At 39.9% G+C, this 27971-nt stretch overlaps 2 long non-coding RNA genes across 3 annotated transcripts; both read left to right on the plus strand.

Moving 5' to 3' along the window:
* The first annotated feature begins 1029 nt into the window (after positions 1–1029).
* On the plus strand, positions 1030–2942 carry LOC148646926 (uncharacterized). Of its 2 annotated transcripts, XR_015927646.1 has the most exons (3): positions 1143–1246; positions 1417–1834; positions 2169–2942. It is a non-coding gene; the product is annotated as an uncharacterized LOC148646926 (long non-coding RNA). The 2 variants fall into 2 exon arrangements; XR_015927645.1 differs by lacking the exon at positions 2169–2942 and having other exon boundaries at positions 1030–1246; positions 1417–1958.
* A 13173-nt stretch (positions 2943–16115) lies between these two features.
* On the plus strand, positions 16116–27812 carry LOC148646927 (uncharacterized). The gene is made up of 4 exons (XR_015927641.1): positions 16116–16535; positions 19666–19767; positions 20467–25465; positions 25802–27812. It is a non-coding gene; the product is annotated as an uncharacterized LOC148646927 (long non-coding RNA).
* The last annotated feature ends 159 nt before the right edge of the window (positions 27813–27971 follow it).

A 27971-nucleotide genomic window follows, 5' to 3' on the forward strand; every position in this document is an offset into this window, starting at 1 on the left:
CTTTACTGGTTCTCCATCAAAGCATCTTTATACAGTAATACTAGAATTTGTTATAAAATGTGAATTGAAACTTAAAGTACTGGTACATTTGTAACATTTTTTTTTAATATAAGGATCAAGCTGTAATAAAATAAGTTGTGTTTTTTAGCATGTTAGAGATTAACCATCTGGGATAAACAGAGCAAAACATTAACAGTTTCCATTATTCTAGCAAGATAGTAAAATTATGTTAGTAAATTATTTACACAGTAAAAACAAATTAGTGAAATAAGAGAAATAAATGTTTGCGAAGGAACAAGTAATAGGTTTATTCCATGCTGAAAAAAAGAAGAAAGAGAACACAACGTTTCGGCCGTGGAGCCTTCTTCAGGTGTGAGAGAGACAGGGCAGTAGGCAAAGGTAAAGTAGCGGGAGAACAAAGGCTGGGAGGGAGGAGGAGTGAGAGGCAGGGGCAGGGGACAGAAAGAGAGGCCAATGAAGAGGTGTGAAGTCAGAATGGGTGCAGAGAGGTGTGAAATGAAACTTCCAATGAATGGAGAAAATTTAAAAGAACAGTAATCTGTCGTTAAGGGAAGGGAGAATGTGTGATCCTAGCTGCAGAATAATTTTAGTTTCGGTGGTCTTTCTGATGTATGAGTTCGGAAAACCGTCTTTGAGAACACAGACGGAGAGATTAGAGTGGTCGTGGCCGTCAGAGGTGAAATGAGAAACAATGGGCTTGGAGAGATCTTTAATCTTCACAGCCCTGACATGTTCTCTGAAGCAGTCTCCGAGTCTCCTTCCTGTTTCTCCAATGTAGATTTTAGATTGTCTCTCTTACACCTGAAGAAGGCTCCACGGCCGAAACGTTGTGTTCTCTTTCTTCTTTTTTTCAGCATGGAATAAACCTATTACTTGTTCCTTTGCAGCCTACGCATGCTGACGCAGCTACCCACCTGAAATAAATGTTTGATCCTTCAGAGATTAGTAACCCATCTTTGACTGGGATAAACAGAGCAAAACATCGACTGACACAAAACCATAACAAACTCCATCTGTTTTCACAGCTCAGATCTCATCTAACTGTCTGTGACAGGATTTGTATACAGGAAGGAGCTTTGCATACCTGTGCCGCCTCACTGCTCCAAACACTTTAAGACTCACAGTGTGGATCAGTCACTGTTCAGCCCTTTTAGAGTCACTGACACACACAGGACAATGATGCCACTGATTCTACTGCTGGGGACACTGGGGCTCTTCGCTCAAGGTGAGGATTAAAAAATTAAACTTTTCATAATGTGTGATAGAGGTAAATTTGATTTTCATGATTGTGTCTAAATATTTAACCTAATTTTTAAAAGTTCAGTGTGTAAAAACAGCAAATGTTTATAACAAGCAAGTATTAATACTCTTTCTTTGTTTCCATTTCACCTCCAGAGTCCAGTGGGCTGATTGTTCTGACTCAGTCTCCAGCCCAGTCTGTTCTGTTAGGAAGCTCTGTCTCGATCAGCTGTACAGCCAGCAGCTCTGTTACCAGTGGTAGTACCAGCTACTTGAACTGGTACCTGCAGAAACCTGGTCAGGCTCTACAGCTCCTGGTTTATGGTGCAACAAACCATCAGTCTGGGGCTCCTGATCGATTCACTGGCAGTGGGTCTGGAACAGCCTTTACACTGACAATCACTGGAGTCCAGGCTGAAGATGCAGGAGATTATTACTGTCAGCAGAGCAATAGCGGGTAACACAGTGATACCCGTCTGTACAAAAACCTCCCTCAGCCCTGCAGGAGCTGCTCTGGCTCATCAACAGGAACCACCGAGGACTGAGGCTGAGAACAGCTGCATGGCTGTTGCAGGTGAACTGAGCACAACTAAGTTTGTACATAATGTATTAAACTTTTATCTTAATGTTATAGTCATTTTTTACCCAAATTACTTCTACATGTATCCACATTATTAAATGAACCTGAAAATGAAAAATATGAATATTTTATGCTTTTAACAGCTAAGTAGATAATATGTTATATATTCTTGATAATATTTAAAAGTACATCTTTTTAGTATTTTAAACAATATTATATATTATTTATGTTTAATCCAATGATAGCTTCCACTGAGAAGAGAAAGAAAAGGTGCTGTTCAGGCAGTAGAGTTAATATCTTATTAACATGTGTGACTGGCTGTTCACAGAACCCTGGATCTGTTACAATGACAATCAGATGAATCAGGAGCCTGAAGACACTGAAGCTTTTGATTATCCTGGTGTGTTTATTGTCACATAGAACAAGAGAAGTACAATCATTGAAGACTGCAGTTTTCAACACTGACCAAAAGAGGGAGACAGATCACCGATTCCTGTGCTGTTCAATAGCACATTGATAAAGCCACCAAAACGCATTGCAGTTCATTGCAGATTGTTGGCATTTGTCTCCTCTGTGCCAATGCTTGCCTTTCTTTCTAAGCACCTGAAGAAGGATTTCTGAAATGCCCTAAATTAAAATATTTTTTAATAATTAAACACAGTATAAAATATGCAAAAAATATATATTTTTAAGTGTTATATAAATATTTGTGTTTCTAAATTCTATAATGTATTTCATACACTTAATTCAATTGTGTTCATTTGAAAATAATCGGTCACGCACTCCATAACAGAAGGAAAGCTCAAACACAAGATCATAAAGCCCAGCTCATAAATCTGAAAGTCTGTGTGATGAAGAACAGTGATGTAAAGTCCTCATCTCACACCTACAGTCTCTCACTGTCTCTACTGTCTGAGCTCATAGTGACCCTGTGTAATATCCCAGATCATCCTGAGCCCACAGCCCACACTCAGTCAATCAGAACAGTGTGTAGATGGGGTTTGATTGACATTGAAGAAAAATATTAGAGTAATGCAAGAATTTCATATTTATACTATTTTCAAACAACAGGGAAAATAAAAGTTTCATGCATGTGTTCAAACATAAAACAGAAATTAAAATATTTTTTCATATTCATACTGTATTCTGTTATTTAGTGTCAAAAGTATTTTTCTGATATTGGCATCTGTTTCTAATATTGTCATGTTTATAAAATTAGGTATTTCTGCAAATTAGGCAGTTTCCCACATTCTGAATGTCTTTGTTTAGATACAACATGTCAATACAATAAGTAAAAAACTATACAGATACAGACAATTCACAGAGTTTAATATATCGTCTAACATTGATTTACAGTACTTTGATTATTTTCAGGTCTGTGATTGTAGTATGGACTTGTGATTCAAGTGATTTTCATTTTTTAATACTTGAAATACATGATTACTTTCTTGCACTTGAAAATAACGGCTTTTTTGCATATGTACCTCAAAACTTTCCTACTTACACATATAAATGAATGGTATTAACTACAAGTAATGCTGTAGTATTACAAAGTACAGTATACTTCATGATATAGACACTTTGTTGAATTCCAAGTAATGTGTCTAATTCTTTTTTTTTCATGTATTTCTTTTCATTGAGTTTTAAATTAACTCTGTTATAGGGGTAGGAGGTTAAATGCCAGTGAAACCTTCGAGGATGATATAGACCGTGACATTTACCGAAGCATCAGTATTCAGTACCCTAAGGCAGTCGTTGCTGAGAAGCAGATTTGGCAGTAAGTACTGTTGTCAACATTCCTGGATACAGCACATCTTCCTCAGATGTGAACAGCAGGATGTTGTACTATAATTGTGTTTGTTCTTCCTGGTAAAACTGCTTCAGTCCTCACTTGGTCTGTTGAGGATTGATTATGAACTTCAGCTGTCAAGTCTCTCCATCACTTTTCTATGGGATTCAAATCTGGGCTTTGACTGGGACTGGGACACTCAAGGACATTCAGTCTCTTCTTGATAGACCTCTTCAGTGTGGCTCTGGACTTGAGGTTTGGGTTATTGTGCTAATGAAAAGTTAATTTTCTACTCATTTTTAATTTATTGGGTAAGTCAAATATGATTTCCTCTAGAATTACACACTTTACTTAGTCCATTTCTACCCATACAAATGAGTTACTGTATCTATAGAGACTAGAATATTGTCAATGTGTGAACAATGACTACAGGCTCAGATACAGAACAGCTTTACAGTGGCATTTCGAATCACTTCCCTCTTCCACACTGAGCAGCAGGAGAAGCAGGAGTCTTATCTAGGGGTCTAGGTGATATGATGCACATTCCAGGACATAATGATGAACGTCACTATACTTAAAGACAAAAGTAATCTTCTACTGATCAGTGCCTTTTGCACGCTTCATCCCTAATTTGGTCCAAAACCTAATTCTTCTTGATTATTTGTCACACTGCTTTGACATTTATGACTTAACATCAAATATCTATTAATGAGAAAGATGTATTTATAAGGAAGTCAAGCTGCTCCATTTTGATTACACACAGGCAGTGACCATGGCATAGCTTTGACTTACAAGCAACCTGGCAGAAATATAAAAGCCACCAGTGTCTGAGCACCTTAAAGTGAGAAAAATCTGCTGCCTCATTGTACCTCATTGTGATTTCACTGCTGGTGTCTGGTTGTCAAATCTCTTCATCTCCAGTAGAATCAACAATAGAATTGACTTTCCCTCTCAGGTGTGGCCAACAGTGTATCCACAGGCTCTGGTTAAGTTGCTTTGAGGTGTAACTCAGTCTGTATTTATTTATTCTTACTGCCCTTTTAATCACAACTCAACAGACAGTGATATCATACTGTATATATTTATAAGAATAGGAATCTGTTGTATTGCAATAAAATGATAAATTCTCATAATTTTCATATTCACCTCCTTCATACTTTAATCTTCACAATTGAAAGGATAGGAACACCATACATACAGAATGTACAGTATAAGAACAGGTTTCAGCTAAAAATGTAATCAAGTCACAAACCATAACTTCTCAAAATCATTTATCAGAAACCTCGTAACCTCAACAAATACAATATGATCTCGACCAATTTTGCCTTATCATGTTCTTGTTATAAATCTTGTCAGGATCAATTGTTTTCTTCATGGATGTTTTAATGCTAATCTTAGTCCATTCAAAGACAAAATATTTTCTAGAATTGTTGCTGACAATTTGCATAGAAGAGACGCTTTGCATTGGCAGCACATGCTTCAGTGCTCTGGGAGTGTTTATAGCCCTGTGAATTTAACACTTCATGACTGGGAGCTTCCCTTCATGGCAACAGAACCCACAGCAACAGTGACCTTCATCACCATCTTCATCTTTCAGAATTCGCTGGACAAGTTACTTTGACTCAGACTCCATCAGTGAAATCTGTTCTCTCTGGACAGACAGTCACTGTGAGCTGTAAGACCAGTCCTGCAGTTTACAGTGACAGCTATGGTCAACGCATGGCCTGGTACCATCAACAATCTGAAGGAGCTCCTAAACTTTTGATATATCTTGTAAATAAACTAAACTCTGGGACCCCAAGTCGTTTCAGTGGCAGTGGATCTGGGACTGACTTCACTCTGACCATCACCGGTGTCCAGCCTGAAGATGCAGGAGATTATTACTGTCAGAGTGAACATAACATCAACAGTAACTGGCCACTCACACAGTGTTACACACCCCTCAGCAGGACTGCACAGCGACTGCACTGCTGCAGCTGGGACTTACTGCAGGTGCTGAGAGAGAAGACAATGAAATAGAACTCATTACCAATAAAATAATGTTAATTAACATTAGAGATAATAAATATAATAAAATCAATATAAACAAAAAGAAAGATAGAGTGCAGTTATAAGTATTGACCACAAGAGGGAAACAGGACAGGTCATTACTCTCTCCTGCGTAACAGCACTATGATTTCGTCACTGAAACAGGGTTCATTTCCCACAATGTTGAACTCAGGTCTCCCATTGCTGGCATTTGTTTCCTCCTAGGTAGTGATGTAAAAATTGTTTACTGCTTAGTTTGCTTTCTCAGCACTTGAAAGATTTTACTCTGAAACATCCTAATATTTTAATCATGTAAATATGTTACAAATAAAATCTCCTGAAGGAATCATTACAATCATTATACCAATCGCCAATTAATGAAGTGTCTATTTCAAAGCTACGCCCATAGTCAGTCTTCCTACTTTCAATGGGCCAGTGAAATACTTTTTAATATAAAAAACAATTAAAACAAAAGGCATACTTCTTACTGGACTCATACAGCAACTACATTTGTAACTAAAATTTTCCTAAAGAGAAATGAGGCAGGATTAGTTACAAACCTCAGAACATCCAAACAATAACTACTGCTTAAATATAACAGTATTAAATATACAAAGTATGTTTGTAATAGCTTAAATATACAGTAATCATATTACTGTAAAAGAAGAGCTCCGCACCCCGGACATTGAGCTACTAGCAGTTAGCCTGTGGCCATATTACCTACCTAGGAAGTTCTCGTAGGTTATTGTTGTGCTGGTATATGTCCCGCCCTCTGCCGACGCAGCCTCAGTGTGTGATGTCATACACACTGTTACAGACGGACTACAGACTCGTCACCCACAAGCCATGTTCTTGATAACTGGTGATTTTAATCATGTTTCGCTCTCCTACACCCTGCCTACTTTTAGTCAGTTTGTTAAATGCCCTACTAGAGATAACAAGACTTTGGACTTGCTGTATGCTAATGTCAAGAATGCCTACAGCTCCACATCACTCTCCCCCCTTGGCAGATCTGACCACAACCTTATTCACCTCCTATCTCTGTACAAGCCTCTTGTACTACAGCAACCAGTAACCACCAGGACAGTGAGGAGATGGTCAGCTGAGGCTAATGATGCACTGATGGACTGTTTTGAAACAACGGACTGGGAGATACTCTTTGAGCCTTATGGAGATGACATTGATGGTCTTACCCACTGCATCACTGACTACATAAACTTCTGTGTTGACAGTGAAGTGCCCACCAGGAAAGTGCGGTGGTTCTCCAACAATAAACCCTGGGTCACCAGTGATCTGAAGGCCATCCTAAATAGGAAAAAGAAGGCTTTCCAGGCAGGTGACAAGGAGGAGCTGAAGCGAGCACAGAAAGAGCTGAAGGTGAGAGTTAGGGAAAGCAAGGTGGCTTATGGGAGGAAAATGGAGGACAGGCTGAGTGAGAGCAATGTGAGAGAAGTGTGGAATGGCATGAGGAAGATCTCCGGATACAAGTTGTCCGGCGGCCAACAGGGTGAGGGAGGCCTGGAGAGGGCCAATGAGCTGAATCTTTTCTTTAACAGAATCGATACAGGGTCCACTGTCCATTCACCTCACAGGGCTTCACCCTAGACACCCTCTTCATGTCCTCAGTCACCCCATCATGAGATCCCTCCTACTCCTACTCCATCTTCCCCTGCCCTCCACGGTCTATCCATCACAGCTGAATAGGTCAGTTGAGGAGACTCCATGCAGGGAAGGGAGCGGGTCCTGATGGTGTCAGCTCCAGGGTGCTAAAGATCTGCATGGACCAACTGGGTTCAGTGCTGCAGTACGTCTTCAACCTCATCTTGCCTGGTGCCAGTACCCAAAAAAGGGGCACCATAAAGTCTTGAATGACTACAGACAAGTGGCACTTACATCACACCTAATGAAAACTCTGGAAAGGCTTGTACTGGACCACCTCAGAACCCTAGCGAGTACAGCACTGGACCCCCTGCAGTTCGCCTACCGGTCTCACTTGGGAGTTGAGGATACAGTCATCTATCTGCTACACAGAGCTAACTCTCACCTGGAGAAGACGGGGAGCATTGTGAGAGTTATGTTCTTTGATTTCTCCAGTGCCTTTAACACCATCCATCCACCTTTACTGAGAGATAAGCTAAGGTGCAGGTGGACACTCCCCTGGTGTCCTGGATTATAAACTATCTGACCTGCAGGCCACAGTATGTACGGCTACAGAGCTGTGTGTCCAAACAGGTTGTTAGCAGTACTGGGGCTCCACAGGGGACTGTCCTTGCTCCATTCCTGTTCACCTTTTACATCTCTGACTTCAGGTACAACTCTGAGACATGTCATCTGCAGAATTTCTCTGATGACTCTGCAATTGTGGGGTGTATTAGAGAGGGGAGGGAGGAGGAATATAGAAGCTTGATTACCAACTTTGTGGAGTGGTGTCATCTTAACCATCTACAGATTAACACCAGCATGACCACAGAAACTATCTTGGACTTTCGAAGGAATAAGTCTCCGCTGAACCCTGTTCCATCCAGGGTGAGGACAAAGAGGGCGTACATTCCTACAAGTACTTAGGGGTACACCTGGATGGTAAGCTGGAGTGGTCTGGTAACACTGACGCCTTGTACAAGAAAGGTCAGAGCCAACTTTATTTTCTTAGGAGGCTCAGGTCCTTTGGTGTGTGTGGAACACTGCTACACATTGTTTATGAATCAGTGGTGGCGGCAGCCATCTTCTACGCTGTTGTGTGCTGGGGCAGCAGCATCATGACAAAAGATGCAAATAGGCTCAATAAACTTATCAAGAAGGCTGGCTCTGTGTTGGGGATGAGCCTTGACCCCATGGAGGTGGTGGCTGAGAGGAGAATGCTGACCAAGCTCACAGCCATCATGAACAACAACTCTCATCCGCTTCATGGGACTGTTACTGGGCAGCAGAGCACTTTTAGCAACAGACTGCTCCAGCTACGGTGTTCAAGGGAACGTTTCCGCAGGTCTTTCCTCCCGGCGGCTGTCAGGGTGTATAACGCTGGCCTAGGACTGTTAGCCCTTCATTTGCTTGTCTATGGACAGCATGTTTGCTCCATTGCACTTTTTGGACAATCAGTCTGTATAAATCTATGCACAATTTGCACATATTTTATTGTTTTTACAGTGACTCTGATCATCACATTTTGCACACACCTATGTATTTTGTTTTGTAACTATTCTGATGTCTGTTTTTGCTTGTCTTGGGCTGGACTGCTGTAACACATCAATTTCCCTATGGGATTAATAAAGTATTATCTATCTATCTATAACTTCCACTGGTCCTTTTCCCCAAAAAAACACTCCTGCTCTCTTCCACCTGGTCTAATTATCAGCTAATTATCCCTGCCTATGCCTCCACATATCCCCCCTTGTGTCCTCTGGTTTGTCTGCTGTGTTGACCCTCTCAATGTCTTTGAAGGTTTTGAGAACTTGTATAAAGTTCCCTCATAGTCCTGCATCTGGCTGCGATTCTCTGTACTGATTCAAGAGCAGCAATATCTTTATTGGTACATGATGACCTGAACTGTATGCAATATTCTAAATGAGGCCTAACTAGCGCATTGTACAATTTCAACAGAACATCCCTTGATTAGAATACTACACTTGTGAGTATACTGTATAGCCTAAAGTTGTGTTTGTCTTATTTATTGCTTCCTCACAACACCTGAGTCTTTTTCATAGAGTATTTAGTCTCTTCCAGCTCAGTGTTTCCTATTTTATGTTTAGACTTTATTTTTTTCTGACTGAAGGAAAGGGTTAAGAGCTTCTTCAGGCCCTTAATTGTTGCCTGGGCTGCTTGAGAAATAACAGGTGTTGTAATACACCATTTGGCTGTGATCCAGCAGATGACAAACATAAACAATAACAAGACGCTCCAGGGCTGGTAGAGGATGGATATCCGGGGCATAAACAAGCTGCCTGTGTTCTTGTTTGATGTACAAATATGTCAATCATGGGTGATGTCAATCACCCCCTTAGGGGAAGGGTGATGGTGCTACTTATCAGGAATCTCTTTCATCATCTGTGCTTACTCTTCTATTTAAACAGGGATACCTCAACTCATGCTTTGAATTTCACCGCTACTCTGTGGCTGTGGATACTCTATGGCTGTGTCATTACTGTATGCATAGAGTACATAATAAACTCACTGTATCTTTCTCACAACGAACCTGACTAAGACTAAATTCGTTTTCTACACTACTATACTTGCATAAAAACACCTAATCTTGAGGTTTATCCAAATCTTTTTAAATGAAAATTTCTGCTTCAAAAATATTCACAAATCTTTCTAATCTTTTTGTAAAATTGACTAATTTACTTAATACAAGAATCCCAATTCTTGATTTAAATTAGGAAGCAGGTCCTAATATACAGTAGTTCCCCCTGGGACTCCACTTAATTACTGTGTATCACCCCAATTTCAATATTCCCTTCCTGTCGGCACCTTGTGTTTCATGTTGTTTTAACCAGTTCAATCCATATTCCACACATTTAACTGAGTGCCTTCTGCCTGTAAATTGAGAATTCATCTTTTATGAATGAACTTCAAAAAATGTAAATACATCGTATCATATGTTTAGTGTATGCCATATGTAAGCTTGATCTATTAGGTAGCTAAGAAAAACCTACCTTTTCTATATCCATTGTAGAATACTATTTCCATATAGGTGATTCGTTCTATGAATTGTTTCTATAAGCTCACACGTTATAGATGTTACACACTCTGGTCTGTAATTGGGTCAGTATTGTCACCCTTTTGGATGGGCGCTGCATTAGCAATCCTCCAGCTCCTGGGTACAGCCCCATTGTTGAGCTGCTGCTGGAAGAGCTCTGTCAGTGTCTTCTGAAGAACACCTCTCATTTCTCTGGGTACAGTTGGTAAGATGCCATCAGGCCCCAGAAGTTGATTTATTTTTGAGTCTCTTCTGTACCTGAAGAGCAGTTGAAATGCTTTGAGACAGTTTGTCTACTTCTTCTTTAGTGAAAAACCAAGTGAAGATACCATGGCTTCTTTCTAGTTTGGCCACCAGAGAGCAGTGTGGAGACACTCCAGATGTCTGCAGATACACAGAGAAGAGCATTAATAATTGACTCACAAGATTATGGAGGAATCAGGGATACCTGTGGGCAGCCAATTTCTCATATTAAGGATCAGAAAACAGACAGAAGTGGTCTTTCTAGGTTAGGGTGAGGCAGAGTAGCAGAGTCTGGCAGTTTGTGTTAGACCCTCACTGTCAGGTTTGTCAGTGAGAAACAGAGTCTTGTAGGGAGACTCCTGATCCAGTGAAAGATCACCCCAGAAGGGGCCAGTTCTAGTAGCAGCCCCGGATGGGGACTGAAAAGATAGTGAAAGCTGAAGGTAAGCAACATCTATCCCTCTATCACTGAAAACAAAATAAAAGGCCAGCTGGCTTTACTTCAGTGTTCATAAATGATTTACACAGTTTTACACCATATTTAATTACTAAATGCAAACCTGTCAGTTTCCAAAAGAGAGCTTTATGGTAAGATCTTGTAAAGGGCTTCAGGAAACAGTAAATAGGATCTCAATTACTTTAAATTTATTGCAAATCATAACTTGAAAATTACTGCATTTAAACGTTTGCAGAAAGGACTTGTAGAAATAAATATGTAAGTCAGTAAGAAGTAAGTGTACTCAACAATGGTAACAAAGGAGGTGATATCAGTAAGGCTGAGCTGACTGGAAAGTATTGTAGCGCCCTCGCCCGGTGGTGAGGAGGAAGCGCACCTAGGCACTTAGGCTACCGCGAAGCAGACTGGCAGTTGTAGCCGGTGGGAGTCTGAGGGTGAGCGCGATGACCAGCAGCTGACCCTGCTTACGTAAATAGTGTTCTATTAGTTTAAGTGTCCGGTGTAGCTAAGTAAGTGTGTAGTCTTCTGTTAACGAGTTACCTTCCTAAACCTGTGTACGTGTTCCATCAGTCCCCTTACTTGTGCCTAAAATCTTGTGTTTGGTTTTGGTGTTGAAGAGAGAATAAAGGCGGTTGCTTGTTTTTCCTACCATGTCTCCATTTGTCCTTTGTCCTGTATGAACTCAAAAATGCTGCACTGGTGTCAGAAGTGGACAGGATGGACAACCCGTGGCAGATACTAGCTGACTGTCAAGTGACCCAGAAAGAGACTGAACCCAGGGGTAGAGAACACCCGGAGCCTGAGCAACTCCTGGGTGCAACAGGTGGCCACAGCCCTTACAAGGGCTACCCAGTAGTGGTCCCACCAGTGGAACCAGTGCGGATGCCCCAGAGAGGAGATGCCGTCCCCGCTGGAGCCGGCCAGCTGTTCCCACACCTGCCGGCGCAGGTACGACCTGGTCACTATGATGGGGAAGCGCCTTGGGAGACATACCGTATTTAAATCCTTAAAGTAATATCGTTATTAATTTCTTTAGATACGTGATTCCATATAATACTCCCTAATAATTAAATACTGAAAAGTATGACTTTCTTTTACTGCGATAACGAGCGCAAGTATTCATGGAAAATGGAAATCACTTAACACACTTATCTTTGAACGTTTTGTGATATTTAGAAATACCAATACATTCAATATAGTGTCGATAATATTTATTATCAGTTTTAGCGACAGTAGTAGCCGCTTTAAATTATTCATTATTATTAATAAATGACTTAGCTTTGAACATGTTGTTATATTTAGAAATATAAAAATGTCAATATAGTGTCCATGATATTTGCTTTTTTAGTTTTTCAAATACATTTTTATTTGTTAAAAGAAAACTCATGGCGACAGCTGGGCTTGTACCTCCAACCTCAGGCATATAAGGCACACACTTAAGCTATCACGGCACAGACATAATCACATGGAAAGGAGTGAAACTGAAGCAGACATATCCAAAGAAAGTGTACTAATGTGATAATTTGAGCTACAGTACATTAATATAATTATAACCTTATTAATTTCTTTAGATATGTGATTCCATATTATATTCCCCATTAATCAAATTCTGAAAAGTATGCTTTTGTTTAATGCAATAATGAGCATATTTGCAGAAAAGGTTAAAACATTATAACTTTTTACAAAGTATATTAACTTAATATAGTCAGAAGGAGCACCTAATGCAAGATAAATAAAATAAATTTGACGCTTAAAATGTTTAGGAAGAAAGTGGAATACTGGTGTGTATTTTTTCTTCAAACTACCAATACCCGCCATATACAGTTTACATAATATGTTTATGTTCCTAAATTAATATCCTTTATGAGCATATAAAAGGCATGGTGAATCGAAGATTCTCTAAACTTACTTTGTATGATTGGAAATTAATACGTGATCAGATCAACGAAATGCTTTGGTGTTACTTTTTGTAAAGGAAAAAATAAAGTATTTTCGTTTACTAAGACGGTTACAAAGAAAGAGGACCACAGTAATACCTTGAGCTTACAGCCTGTCCAAGGTCATTCATTATTAATATTATTAGTAATATCTTCCATAAAGACTTTGATGTGTAAACTATTTCTGCACAATTAACATATTTATGATAAAGGTGGTAGGTTGTGTACTTTTGTCCAACTGAGCAATCTTGCTTTTATAAAATATACCAATTTTTTACAATTTAATTATTAACATGCTGTAATACAGTTTAAAATAATTAAAAGTCTAAAGAGTATACAACTTAAATTCTTAAATGGAAAAAGATTGTCCTTCAGCAGTGACTGGGATTTAAAACCAGGCATTTTCTGGCGACAGCTCAAATGTTGTACATCAGAGGTTAAGCTTTATTAGCTCCACCTGGCAGTTTCACAAGGTGATTCTGGATACTATTATCATAATCGCATTATGATGCGTTGTCATGCAACAGCCACCACGTTTTACCGCAGCGTACCTCGCTTGTTTTGAATGGCTGCATCTGTATGCTATATGTACACATACTGTACATTGGAATTCTTATTCGCACTGATCTCTCGGTACATACACAGTATAGGAAACAACTGTACAACAGAAAACACCACAAAATGTAGAAGACTGTACACCACAAACATAATAAGAGAACAATAAATATGTTGCATGTTGCATTTGAGACCATGGCCGATGATCTTCTGGGCCACATTCTCCATTCTCTGCAGTGCCTTTCTCTCTTGAGAAGAGGTGTTTGCATACCACACAGTGATCCCGTTGGTGTGGACGCTCTCGGTGCAGCAGTAGAAGTTCACCAACACAGGTACTGGCATTCCCTATCGTTTGAGGTACCTCAGGAAATAGAGGCGCTGCTGAGCCCTCTTCAAGATAGAGTCCGTGTTCACAGTCCAGGTTAGGTCATTGGAAATGTGAATTCCCAAAAACCTAAAGCTGGTGACTGTTTCCACTTTCGTTCCATCAGTACTGAGTGGGCTGTGAGTGTGCAGCCTGTGTCTCCAAAAGTCCACCGTTAGCTCTTTTGTTTTACTCTTGTAAGATGCTCCACCTCACTCCTGTATACGGCCTCATCGTTAATGCTGATCAGCCTGATAATTGTGGTGTCATCTACAAACTTAATGATGTGGTTGCTGCTGTAAATGGCTGTACACTTGCAGGTGAACAAGGAGTACAGCCTAGGACTGAGAGAACAGCCTTGAGGAGCTCCAGCTAGTGTTTAGGACTGTAGAGGAGATTGCTGCCAATTCTCACCATCTGAGGTCTACCCGTCAGGAAATACAATATCTAGTTGCAGATAGAGTTGAATCAGCCCAGATTCCTGAGCTCTGGGAGCTGCTTTTTGGGAGCAATTGTGTTAAAGACTGAGCTGTAATCTATAAACAGCATTGTAACATAGGTGCTAGAGATATGACATCAACAACTGACCCATTTGGGTAGTAAAGCAAACTAAAGTGGTTCAAGGGAATCTGGGATAGTGCAATTTACTATTTATTGGACAATACAATTCCTTCTGGGCACTTTATGATCATTGAAGAAAGTGCCACTGGGCACTTACAAAGTGCCACTGGGCAGTAATCATTCAAACAAGGTATCTTGGTCTTCTAGGGAAGTGGCACAATTGTGGTGTACTTGAAGCGCTCCTGTACCACTGACAGGGAGAGAGCAGTTAGAAATGTCTGTACAGGAGATAACTGACCTGTACAGGTACAGTATTAAGGACTTGAGGGGAGACACAATCCAGTATGGCTGCTTTACGAGTTTTCTTAAACTGTTCTCTTAAAATCTCTACACACTCATGTTTAGAGAGCTATAACACAAAGTTTCCCTTGGTTCACTCTGAAACTTGATATTGGGCTCGGTGCTCAGAGCCTCCAAGTGGGAGTAAAGGGAATTCAACTCATCTGGTAGAGATGTATCAGTGGAGGAAATAATGCTGGCATTGTGAATACGGTTCCTCTGTTCAGTATTATTGAACTGTATCATTCATGGTCACAAACTGACTTACCAAGTAACCCTGTGAATGTCACAAGAGAATGATGGGTCCTGTTGCATATTACACTACCTACCAATCATAAAGGTGCTACGACCCTTCTCCTCACTCAAGCAGTTAAACCCCACAAGCCACCAGGCCAGCAAAAGACAGACAGCTGGTATCTAATTGTGGTTCTACAATAGTGTGCAACTTGCTTTTGATAAATTATCTGCAACGTAATGTCATGGATAGGTGACCCCTAAAAACAAGACCTATTCTTTTGTACAACTATGCCACCAAGCAAGTAAAAGGGGTGCTAGGCCCCTTACTAACTTTCCATCTCCCTGAATCAGCAGTGCATCCATAGACCACAGAATTATATTTCAGATCCCATTTATTTCAGTCTATCCTTCTATCAAATACACATTATACAATTCATTTACCAGAGCCACTGACAGAACAGTACAAAATAAAATCCCATGGAACTACCAATATGTCTCCAATGAGACGTCCGGCAGCTGTTTTCTCTTAAACCAGCTCCAGTCAGCAACCTGACGTGGTTTCTTCTGTCACAGGTATAAGAAGTTTTTAAGCAACTTCACCTTTCCTCGCCTCCTGAATAACATGATTCCCTCAACCCCCCCGTTCATTGATTTCAACAGAGTCAGGTACTGTATGGAAGGAGGACGATTATGTCAGTTTGATATTTGGCAAAAAAAGAGATTTACACATCCATCATTATCAGTGTATTAAAAGCACATATACAGTATGAAAGGTTTATTGTTACTCATAGATAAACATTAACAAAAGCTGATATTTATAGATACTGTTGATATGCTTTCTGACAATACATGAACATCCATCTAAATGTTTTAGACAGTATTAATCGCTATCACTTACTAATATTCCCAGAGGGGAATTATTTCATATTAGAAAATTATTAAATAGTTCTTCTGAGTTTCTCATTTTCATTTTTTATCTAAAAATCATTAAAACGTAAGAGGTAAATGAAAAGAAAATCAGTACAAACACCATCAATCTGCTTCCTGTTTTGTTTTCTGTTAATCTTCCTCTGCTCATAAACACATTTCACTTCAGTGTCACCACACTGCCAGCACACACAAAGGGAGGAAACAGAAACACAGCCAGCTAACCACCAGCACCACATCCCCTGCAAAAATACAGTATTGAATTTAAGAAACATCTGAAGTCAACAGTGCTCTCAGGTTTGATTCTGCCCTGAAGAAAATTTATACACTTGGCAACTTGCAATTGAGAACGATAAAATTGGAAATTAAGATTTCACAAAAGACAAATATGAGGACTCGATTGGTGGGTAAGTGTTTCATGTACATAGTAAAGTAGAAATGGTTACATACAGCACATACAGTATATAAGAAACTACACTTAAAAATGTTAATATGCCTTCAAGCAAGACCTCAAGCAGGACTATTTCTTCACCTTCAGAAAATTAAGCATTTCCTTGGTCTCCAGGTAAGAAACTATATTTGACAGCAACATTCTGAGTAAATCTAAAATGCTGAATAGTGTTCCTATTGAATCCTATTGAATATGATATAAAGACAAATATATTTGAAGTATTTGGAGAGGCTTCTCTAACTAAAGGAATGGCAGCTTTTCCAAGATTGGATAGGCTGCCCAAATCTCCCCATCACTATTGTGTGGAGTAAGCTTGCGAATTTGCTGCAAGGATGAGGAGAGTGGCCAGAAAAGTAAAGAGCTTCTGAAGTCAGCTTAACATTCCGTGGAGGTCTTGCTGAACCTAGTGTAGAGCAAAAACCTCCTGGTTTTTGTCAATAAACAGAGAGGCAGATGAGACAGATGATTGATGGGCATTTAAGGATATCAGTATTTACCATGAAGGCAGATAGTATTGTTTGAAAATAGGAGGACATGGGGGACAGAAGTCAAGAGTGACAGTAAAGCGAATATGTATTCAGCATGCCACAAGAAACCTGATGAAACAAAAATTGAATCTTTGGGAGTCAGTCTTTAAGAAATGAATGGTAACTGCTTTGTAGAAAGTGAATATAGCCTACTGATATTTCAATAGTATTAGAGAAGTGATAATATAGAAAAGTGATTTGCTTGTGGTGCGTGGCAGACAGGGTGCAATGTTTTGGAGAGTGGAGCTCTAAGAAAATTAACAAAAAGTGAAGGGAATGGGACTGTGGATATCAAACAGTGCAGGATATTGTTAAGGGTTTCAGGTGGGTAGCTGCACCAGCATGCGTAGCCTGCAAAGTAACAAGTAATAGGTTTATTCCATGCTGAAAAGAGTATAGAGAAAACACAACATTTCGGGTGTGAAGGAAGCTCACACCTGAAGGCTTCACAGACAAAACATTGTGTTTCCTCTCTTTTCAGTATGGAATAAACATATATTGTTAAGAGTTTAGGCCCAGGATATTTGGAATGAGAAGTGGAATATCTGTATTAGTTACCCAGGGATATGTAGAGTTTGAATTCTGAATGGAGTACCCCGGAGAGGCACACTGATTTCATAGCGAGGAGATGACTTGTGGAATAATTGAAGTGACTGAAAAGAGCAGAAGCTCATGCTTGAAGGAGGGCCATAGCAGAAAGGTGGAAAGGCCTTTGTGCTGCTACCAATCTACTGTAAGATGTGGAAAGAGTTGAAATTGAGAATGCTGTCCAAAGATTTAATTAATGTGTCAAGCTTTAGAGCTATCTGAACTGGGAACTAGATTTGGGTGGACCCCAGGACTGGGGCACATGATGGAGTATTTCTAACACGTTATCAGGTAAGGTAAGAAAATCAAATGCATAATTATAAGAATATTTAAAAGTGTGAGCTTTGTGATCCAGGTAGCCTTTGCTCAAATGCTTCTAAGAGTGCAGAAAATAAAAAAGCATCAGTTGGAGATTCTGTACTTTCTTGGTTTCAGATTATTTATCCGTGCCTCTGCTGTGAAGATGGTACTGTATTCCTTTCAAATAAGGGTGCAGGAAAAAGGACCTACTGTACGATGTGGAACTGAAAGTAGCAAAGATTCAGAGAGTGAGACCTGTAGTGTGATAATGTGGTGAGATTAAAACTGCAAGTGAAACAATTGGTACTAGAAATTATGGCAGGTGAGCAACAGCTGAGCTTAGTATTAGGCTGCCTCCGGCCAAGCGGAGCAGTAAGTGGGCAAGACTGCTACAGGTATTTGGAAAACATGGAACCAGTAAAGTGAATGTGAAATCTGGAATAACAGATTGGAAAATGTCAATTTCTTCACTTCAGTGAGGAAGGGCAGCACTGAGAATAGCCATATGAGAAACCATGAGGAGAAGGAGAAGGAAGAGCTAGCTGATGATGGAAAACAAGACTGTTGAAAGGTTTTTGCTGGCTTACCCTAAATATCCTATGCCTAGGGATAAAAATCCTAATTATTTAGGAGGAGTAGTAGATGAGACTATTGTCCTGGGGTTATAAATAGGATGAGTGGGACACTCGATCAGAAAGGGGGAGGGGGAATGACCATGGGGGTCAGGTGAAGAATTCGGAAAGAGAGAGTGTAGTTAATGACCTAGAAGAAAGAGAAGACAGCACAACAGGGACAGGGAGCTCATTGTTTTCTGTGGACACTGGGAGTGCCTGATTCAGCTGGAGAGGATACTCATCCCATCCTAGATTTTTAGCAGGCAGACAGTAGTTGGATCTCTGAATCCTGCCATTCTAGGAAAGCGGCGAACACAGAGAGAACTTAACAGGTTCAGCCCAGCAGCGAGCTGCAGAGGAGAGGCGCAGGGGAAACTAAAGGTGGTCCCATGTGAGACGAATATGCTTAGGCGAGAAGAAGTATATTATTATTATGATCCTTCCTATATTATATATATTATATAATAGGATTCCTATTATATCTTGTATTATAATTCCAATATTTTTGTAACTAAATTTATAATTCCATTAAATTTACGACGAAAATTTAACTTACAGTATAATTGTCATGGATGTTGGAGAGGCAAGCCGTGGAATGGCAGGAGACCAAAAAAGACCCTATGCGTAGCGGCAAAACGGGGTTCAGCTGGGGCTCAGCTGGTCAGACGATGTTGGGTAGAAAACCAATGCCTTCAGGCAGCAGAGGAGATGACCTGGTGTTAAGCAGGTCTCAAGACATCTGAACCCTCAATGCTGAGCGAGGAGGAAAGGGTGACCCGGAAATATATAACCCCAATCAAAGACAAACTTGAAGGACAAGCAAAGCACAGGGAAACTAGAAACAGGACAGAGAAGGAGAGCCCTCTAGCTGTAGAGGGTGTGACAATAATAACAAAACTGAACTTTGCTATCAGATAGTATCTAAGCAATGTAAGATTAGTAAAAATTTAATATTTCTAGAAGGTCTAAAAGTGGTAGTTGTGGTTTATACATATTGGGGAACTCTATAGTGTCTCTAAATTAAGCAAATGTTAAAAGATGGATATTTATCACTGAGAATTAATGAGCATATTAGTGGAGTGGCTGGAGAGCTAGTAAAAAAATAACTAACACTTATTTTATGAATGTCTTTAGTTCAATTTAAAATATACTTTAAAGAGAACTTCTTATTTCTTTTTAGTGTGATATTTTCTTATTTTTTTCCTTGAATCTCAGAAAAGAGATTCAAGGAAAAGACAGGAGCTGTCGTGGAACATAATGAGCCTCAAGAATTCCTGCAGTCCATTGAGAGGAGGAATATTACTCTATCCTCTGAAAGTAAGCCTCAAAATTCTTCTGACAGATTCTGCACTTTGTTACCAAGGACTCAACCCTGAAAAATGAGCCCCGGAGATTATAGAGTAATCTGGAAAGCATTTTAACTTTGAATTAATCCACCGGTTTTAATTAATCCTATGAAGTAAATTATAGTTCAGCAGGAAAAAAAATCAGAAAGCACTGTCATTTTCCAGAACCGAAGAGTAATCTTACTTGTGTGGCAGAAGAAAATATACTTTTTATAGTAGTCTTTACTGGTAATGGTGATGGGTAATTTTTATGGAACGTGAGAAGAAGGAAAGTTCAGATTGTTGCCTGGAAGGAATAAAATTCATAAAAATTTACTCCTCCTCTACAGTTCATCATTCTAGCCCCCAGCAGGCATCAGGACAGCTGCCTAGGCGGTGTGGGCAATCGCTTAACTTGAATGATGAATAATTCTGAACTCCCTCTTTAGAGATCATCTATAACTGTGAAAGTTTCAAAACTTCACTTCTCATATACTCTTCCGTAGAGAAATTGGCTATCATCCATAATTAAATTTTGTATTTACTTTTAGCATATACTGTAAGTGGTATATGACTTCAGTTTAGATAATGCATTTTCCACTTTGCTATTTACACTGTCATAAATCTGCATAGAATTTCAGTGACAGGTTGCTATCTTATGGTTTTGTTCTTGTCTGTGGTGTCTTCACAGAATTCATCACCCAAACCAAAGAAATCATCCTGGTTGATGAGGATGTCAAAACAGAACAGGGAAACAGGCCATCACAAATAGTAGAAGCAAAGAGCAACAGGCCGGTCCAGGTGGGAAAAGAGTGGAAGAGAGAAGGAGAAGACCAGAAGAGCACAGATTGCCCACCAACTATGACAGACGAAGTGTTGAAAGCAGTGATCAAGGGCTGGGTTTTGGGTGTAAGAGCTGGTGCGCTGGCCCTGGTGGTCCTTGAAGGGTCTGCAGCAGCAGCAAGAAAAGACGAATCACTCGTGCTTGAGATTCTTTTCTTAGCCATTGGGGGAGCAGTGTTTGGGGGGATAGCTGGAGCAATCTTTTGTATAGTAGTAGTATTGCTGGGAGCAGGCTTAGGGGCTACACAAGGGGCCAGAGCTGTAACAAAAAGACTGGAAGCCTTAGGAGCAGGCTCGATAGAGGACGCCACAGCAGAATATATTAGAGACATGTTCTGTGGATGGGGGCATTGTCATCCTGGAAGATTTTACTTCGTAGGATAGAAATACTTCACCACAGGATGAATGTGATCACTCAGAAAGGCTTTGTATTTATTGACATTTATTTTGCCAAGAGGTTGAGTGGCCCTAAAATATGCCAAGAAAATGCACTCCACACCAAACAGGAGAGCCACCAGAACCCATCACTGGTGGAAATAAACACTTCAGCCTGTCAGCTTTTTTTTGGTGTGTGCCACAGTTTTACTCATCTGCTTGTTGAGAACAGGATGAAGAATGACTCATTTGACTTTTTTCCACTGCTCAGTATTCTTTGCACCTCTTTACTTGCCAAACTGAATGTAGGTGTAATAGGATGTTTAAATTCTATACTGCAAACTAACCATATTATCCCCCTCTTTTTAGTTGTTAACTGACTATACTTGATGAAACTGCCTGCTCACACTTTAGAACAGTGGTTCTCAACCTTTTTATCAACTGGGCTGCAGACGTGGCTAAAAGTCTCGTAGGGCCGCATATATTAATTACTACTAGGCGTACCTTATCTGTGTGTATAATAGCTATTATAATATTATATTATAATATATAGTATTAATAGTAATATGTAATATTATATAGATTAATAATAATATTAATAGTAATGGTAATATATAATAGTAATTATATTAGCAGTAATATATAATATTATAATAGCTATTAACCATGTGTATGTACTGCATATACATATAAGCAAAGTGCTTCTGAAGTTGCATAGTTGATAAAGGACTTCCGTCCAAAATGTCCTGTTTCTCAAGAAACCTGGTGTACTACACCATAACTTTTCCAACCTCTCTCTATACAGTATATCACCATCACTGAATGGTTTTGCCATGTTTAATTTTTAACGTGGCTAGCGTCACAGCCTGGGACGCTTTTAAAGTAGCTCGCATGATTTTCTGCTCGACAATAGCAGTCTTTTGAGATTACTTACTGTATCTTGAGAGACCTATCACTTGAATCAGATGGGTATTGCTTGTCAAAATACTTGTGAGTAGTATCGAAATGTCTTTTTACATTGTACGTTTTGAATGCGCCAATAATTGTACTACAAGGCAAACAGAAAGGCTGCCCATCTCTATCAATCACAGCAAATTTGCTCCTCCAATCTTCCAGTACTTTCCTACCCTCATCGCTGATGCTCTGACTCTTTCTTCTTTCTTCTGTTTGCAATTTCATTGTCTGTATTTGTTTCGTTGACATTTTCTTTCTCTGGCCTATGCCTTTTTTCACCCCTTACAATAGATTCATCCATTTTTTTTTCTTTTATATATGAACTAGCAAGATACTAGGTCAGGCAACCCTGCTGTGAGAGGGCTCTTCTTTGCACTCAGACGTATGACGGGCGTGATGGTGAAGGCAATATGAAAGTGTGTTCTAGTGACACGCGTCATAGCCTACCTGCAGCACTTTAATGAAATTAAAGATGAATGAAAATTAATCTGATCACCAGCGAATCTATTCAGAAACAGTTTTTATATGACTAGAATGCACTCTTAGTGGAGCTGCGAGTTCTACCCAATTTTTATTAATTACTTTTTTATCGAATGAATCGACTGCAAACAAATGTCATTTATCAAAAAGGAGTTGACGTGTAAATCAAAAGTTCAGATCAAGAGAAGGACAGAAAAGATTAAAAGGGAAAAACAGGACACCACAAGAAAGAGAACAGGAATAGACAGAACTTGTAACTTGTACCAGGCAAGAGTCCCTACTTCAAGCTCATCTGAAAAGTCTCAAATTGAGCTCAGTATCTGAATCTTGCTCAGAGAGCTTGGTATTGTTTAGGAAACATGGAGTTCCTGAGTGATAAATCCCTGCTTCTTTAGCTTATCTGGTGCATTTTAGAATAGGGAGATGGGCTCTGATTTATTTTGTGGCATCTGGGTCTGCAGAGAAAGATCTAAGCGTAGGCTGTATTCTATTTAGTTTAGAAGGAAGCCTATCTCTCCTTTGGCCTTTGTTGGCATTATTAAAGGTATTCAGTAGCAGCTTGAGGTTTTCTGGCTGGTCTGGATGTAGGCCTAGTCTAAATACTTGTAAATACAGTAACTTGTGTTTTGTATGTTTATGATGTGTGTAGTGTACAGTTTGTATTGTCATTGTTAATATTTGTTTAAGCCAGTGTGCCTGAATTTTTACTGTTTCATTCAAAACTGTGCCAAAGAACACATAATTCATGTGCCACCAAACAAATCCTTACAAGCTGGGGGTTATGATTATTTTTTTTACTTGTTGATTTATTCACTCACTCAATTCCTGTTATTCACCATTTTTGAAACCCCACCACTTGTATCACTAATCTAGTTTCATGTCAGGACACCCATGTTGCTCTGCAGGATTAAAATGCTTCAGGAGGAACACAGTGTTAGAGAAAAATAATCTAATTAAAAGACATGAAACACAACTGGGTTTGTTTGGGTCTCAGAAAGATGGGCTCACTAGCTTATATCTTCTTTGATAATTTTATCCAAGCAGTCAAGACAAGCATAAGCTCCATTTTGAAACTCAATGTATAGGAAACGTTTCTCAAGCTGCAAAGAAAATCTATGAAAAATATGCTTAGAACTTTTTTTGCCACCAGACGGCACACTCCCACAGAGTGAAGTCTCTGAAGTTAGAGATGTCCTATTCAATGTCTCTCTCTCCAGCCCCACACACAAAGTGCTGGAATTGAGGAGGGACCCAATCACCCGTGTCACTGAACATTAAGGAGAATTTAATTCAATTCTTATAATGGCAGCTTAAATTTTGAGCTTCAGTCGTGCTGTGTCTGAGCACACAGAGCCAAGCGGTACTTTAACCAGACTCTCCACACTCCACTCCATTCCAGCTGTGTTGAGTGGAATAAGGGCTCAGCTGCTTGTGTTCCAGCCTCTGCTTATTATAAAGCTGCTCTCTGTCTAGTCCTGCTGTCCTGGGAGTCTTCATGCTAAACTGCTCATCTTGCTCTGTCACAACACACAGCACCAAGCCTGTGTTTCCAGCTCTGACTGGCTACAAGTGCTGCCGAACCCAGGAAGACAATTTGCATAGAAGAGACACTTTGGCAGCACATGCTTCAGTGCTCTGGGAGTGTTTATAGCCCTGTGAGTTTAACACTTCATGACTGAGAGCTGCCCTTCATAGCAACAGAACCCACAGCAACAATGACCTTCATCACCATCTTCATCTGGACCCTCCTCATCTCTGCGAGGGGTATAATTTAAAACTTGTCAAGGTGTTGAATTAAACATATTTGTTTTATTTATGTTGGAATATATAGCTTTTAGCATTTTGTGAAAACAAGCTTTACAGAAAAGTATAAGATAAGTAAAAAAATTAAATCACTGTTGTCATTAAATTCCTGCATTTACTGTGTTTTGTCTTGTTTTCAGAATCCAGTGGTCGGGTTACTGTGACTCAGACTCCAGCAATGAAATCTGTTCTCCCTGGACAGACAGTCACTATGAGCTGTAAGACCAGTTCTACAGTGTATGGTAACAATGAGTTAGCCTGGTCCTAGCAGAAAGCTGGAGAAGATCCTAAACTATTGATCTATTATGCAACTACCCATCAGAGTCCAGGCTGAAGTGCAAGGGATTATTACTGTCAGAGTAACCACTACCCAAGCAGTACCTATGTGCTCACACAGTGTTACACAGCCGTACAAACCCCCCCCCTCAGCAGGACTGCACAGTGACTGCACTGCTGCAGCTGGAACCTACTGCACTTACAAGTTTATTATACTAATGTAAGAGATTGGTTAACATAATCACAGTTATCAAAGAAATATGATTATATTATTTCTCATTTCAATCATTTTGAGCGTGACACTTGAGAGAGAGATACTGATCTCATCTGCCATCTGCCATCTCACCAAAAATCCATCCATCCATTTTCTAACCACTTTAGCCAGTACAGGGTGAAAAGTCAGAGAAAACTTTACTGGCAAACAAATAGTTTGGGTTGTATGGAATTTTCTGTGCTTAAAAAATAGAAACACGTAAATGATAGATACAAGAACAGAAAGAAAAATCATGAGATATTTGGGGATCCCCAAGTTCTGGCAAGAGGACCACCAGGGGAAGGCGAGCCTCTGCTGGATCAGTGCTTCTAGATTGTTTAGAGAAAAAGCCGCTGTTTTAAAGAGGCGTATATGCACAGCCTAAATGTGGTAGAGCTCTAATGTCAGAGTACTGATCTAGCATCTGATCTAGCTGATCTACATGCACTACATATTATATACACATAACAACAGACCCAACCCTTGCAGATTGTACCTGTTCTCCCAGCCCAGGCCTTTTCTAACTGTCTGTGACAGGATTTGTATACAGGAAGGAGCTTTGCATACCTGTGCCGCCTCACTGCTCCAAACACTTTAAGACTCACAGTGTGGATCAGTCACTGTTCACCCCTTTCAGAGTCACTGACACACAGGACAATGATGTCACTGATTCTACTGCTGGGGACACTGGGGCTGTTTGCTCAAGGTGAGGATTAAAGAAAATACTTCTCTAATTCTATTTTTTTTATTTTGTTAGCAATAATTTCACAATATTAACTTTTAAAAGTTAAAGTTTAAAGAACTGAATAAATTTAGAATTAATCTAAAATTTAAAGAGCTTCAATAGAAGAGTACCAAATGTGTTTTCTGAGGCAAATATATGTACACGGTTATATAAAGTATGTATTATAATGAATTACTGGACAGGTGTTGACTTAAATCTGGAGTATAAAGCTGTTAGCATATTATATAAATAAGCTTTACAGAAAAGTGTAAAATAGCTAAAAGAAATTAAAATTGCTTCATTTTGTCTTCTTTTCAGAATCCAGTGGACAGGTTACTGTGACTCAGACTCCAACAGTGAAGTCTGTTCTCTCTGGCCAGACAGTCACTGTGAGCTGTAAAACCAGTCCTGCAGTGTATATTAACAATCGCCTCCACTGGTACCAACAGAAAGCTGGAGAAGCTCCTAAACTCCTGATCTATGATGCATCTTCCCGTTATACTGGGATCCCAGAGCGTTTCAGTGGCAGTGGATCTGGGACTGACTTCACTCTGACCATCACAGGAGTCCAGGCTGAAGATACAGCAGATTATTACTGTCAGAGTTTCCACAGTGGCCCTGTATTCACACAGTGTTACACAGCCGTACAAAAATCTCCCTCAGCAGGACTGCACAGCGACTGCTGGGACCTACTGCAAGTGCACTTACAAGTTTATTTTAATAATAATAATTGCTTACACTTATATAGAGCATTTCTGGACACTCCACTCAAAGCACTTTACAGGTAATGGGGATCCCCTCCACCACCACCAATGGGCAGCATCTACCTAGATGATGCAACAGCAGCCATAGTGCGCCAGAACACTTAGCACACATCACACACGGGAAATTTGGCCAGGACAACAGGGTTACACCCCTACTCTTTTCGAGAAACACCCTGGGATTTTTTAATGACCACAGAGAGTCAGGACCTCGGTTTTACATTTCATCTGCAGGACGGAGCCTGTTTACAGTATGTGTCCCGGTCACTATACTGGGGCATTAGGACCCACCCAGACCGTAGAGTGAGTGCCCCCCGCTGGCCCCACTAACACCTCTTCCAGCAGCAACCTTAGTTTTTCCCAGGAGGTCTCTCATCCAGGTACTGACCAGGCTCACACCTGCTTAGTTTCAATGGGGCTGCCAGTTGTGAGTTGCAGAGTGATATGGCAGCTGGCTAGTTTGCTACTGTAAAACACAGTCACAGTATTCAAGGAAATGTATTTATTCTATTTCTCATTTAAATCATTTTGACAGTGACACCAAGGTCAATTTTCCCAGCAGCGGGGGCACTGTGGAGTTGGCTAGTTCTACCAGTCAGGCCGTTTGCTGTGGAAACACGGTCAGACAGGAAGCTGGCTTCACCTGTGGATAACCACGTCTTGCTAAACTTTAGTCTTTAAAAACAAAGTTTGTACACAGTTTGTTTCCCTGGGTCTGGCCACAAGGTAGACAGGTGGGAAAACTACGGTTGTCCTGGCTATAGCTTATTTCTGAATATATTTGGACATTCAACATGTCGACCAAAAGAAAGTGTCAAACTCTTATTTCGAAATATACAGCAAAAATAACAATTGGTTAATGAACACAAGATTTCTTCTGTTGCAAAAAGAATATCTTGGACAGAATTCTGTACAGATGCAGCCATTCAAAATGGGTGAGGTATTTCGCGGCATACCCCGGTGGGCGTGTCGCGGTATCACGTGGTATCACGTGGTGTCACGTATCATTTGACGCTCTGCCGGAAACTATCCGGCGTCGCCTTGTAAAACCGCCAGGGGGAGCTTAACCTCTCATTTACAGCATTTGAGCCTTTAATTTTGAACTGTGTATTACAGCATGTTAATCATCAGTCATTAAAATGTTGGTATATTTTATGAAAGCAAGATTGCTCAGTTGGACAAAAGTACACAACCTACCTTTATCAGAAATATTTATGCATCAAAGCCTTTACTGAAGATATTACTAATAGTATTAATAATGGATGACTTTGGACAAGCTGTATACTCAAAGTATAATTTCTTTAGCACATTTGTACAAGCACTTGGAATCTGTCCAAGCCATACTTTGTCAGGCATTTTGTTTTACTTCAACGGGCATAAAAACTTCCTTGCTTTTAACAGGGCGTTTCATAATTTCTAACTACGAAAATGATTTAAAATGCGACACCTATCATTCAACTAGAGCTTAAAATATCACAAGGATCCTCAAGTGCACAGCAAAGAGTGTATTAAAAGACACTTGTATTTATCAACGCTTTCTTTTCCATATACCAGATTTTATGGAACCACTTCAGAGGGGTGTCAGAAAGTCAGATTCCAGGAATCAGCACTTTAAAGGAAAAATACACACCGGTATTCCATTTCTCCCTAAACATTGTAAGCTTCGAAGTCTTTAACTAACGTGATACCGGAGTCAACAAGCATACTTTTAGAATTTGATTAAAAGG

Source organism: Lepisosteus platostomus, chromosome 16 (genome assembly GCF_059453375.1).
Source record: "Lepisosteus platostomus isolate fLepPlt1 chromosome 16, fLepPlt1.hap1, whole genome shotgun sequence".
NCBI classification, from domain to species: domain Eukaryota; kingdom Metazoa; phylum Chordata; class Actinopteri; order Semionotiformes; family Lepisosteidae; genus Lepisosteus; species Lepisosteus platostomus.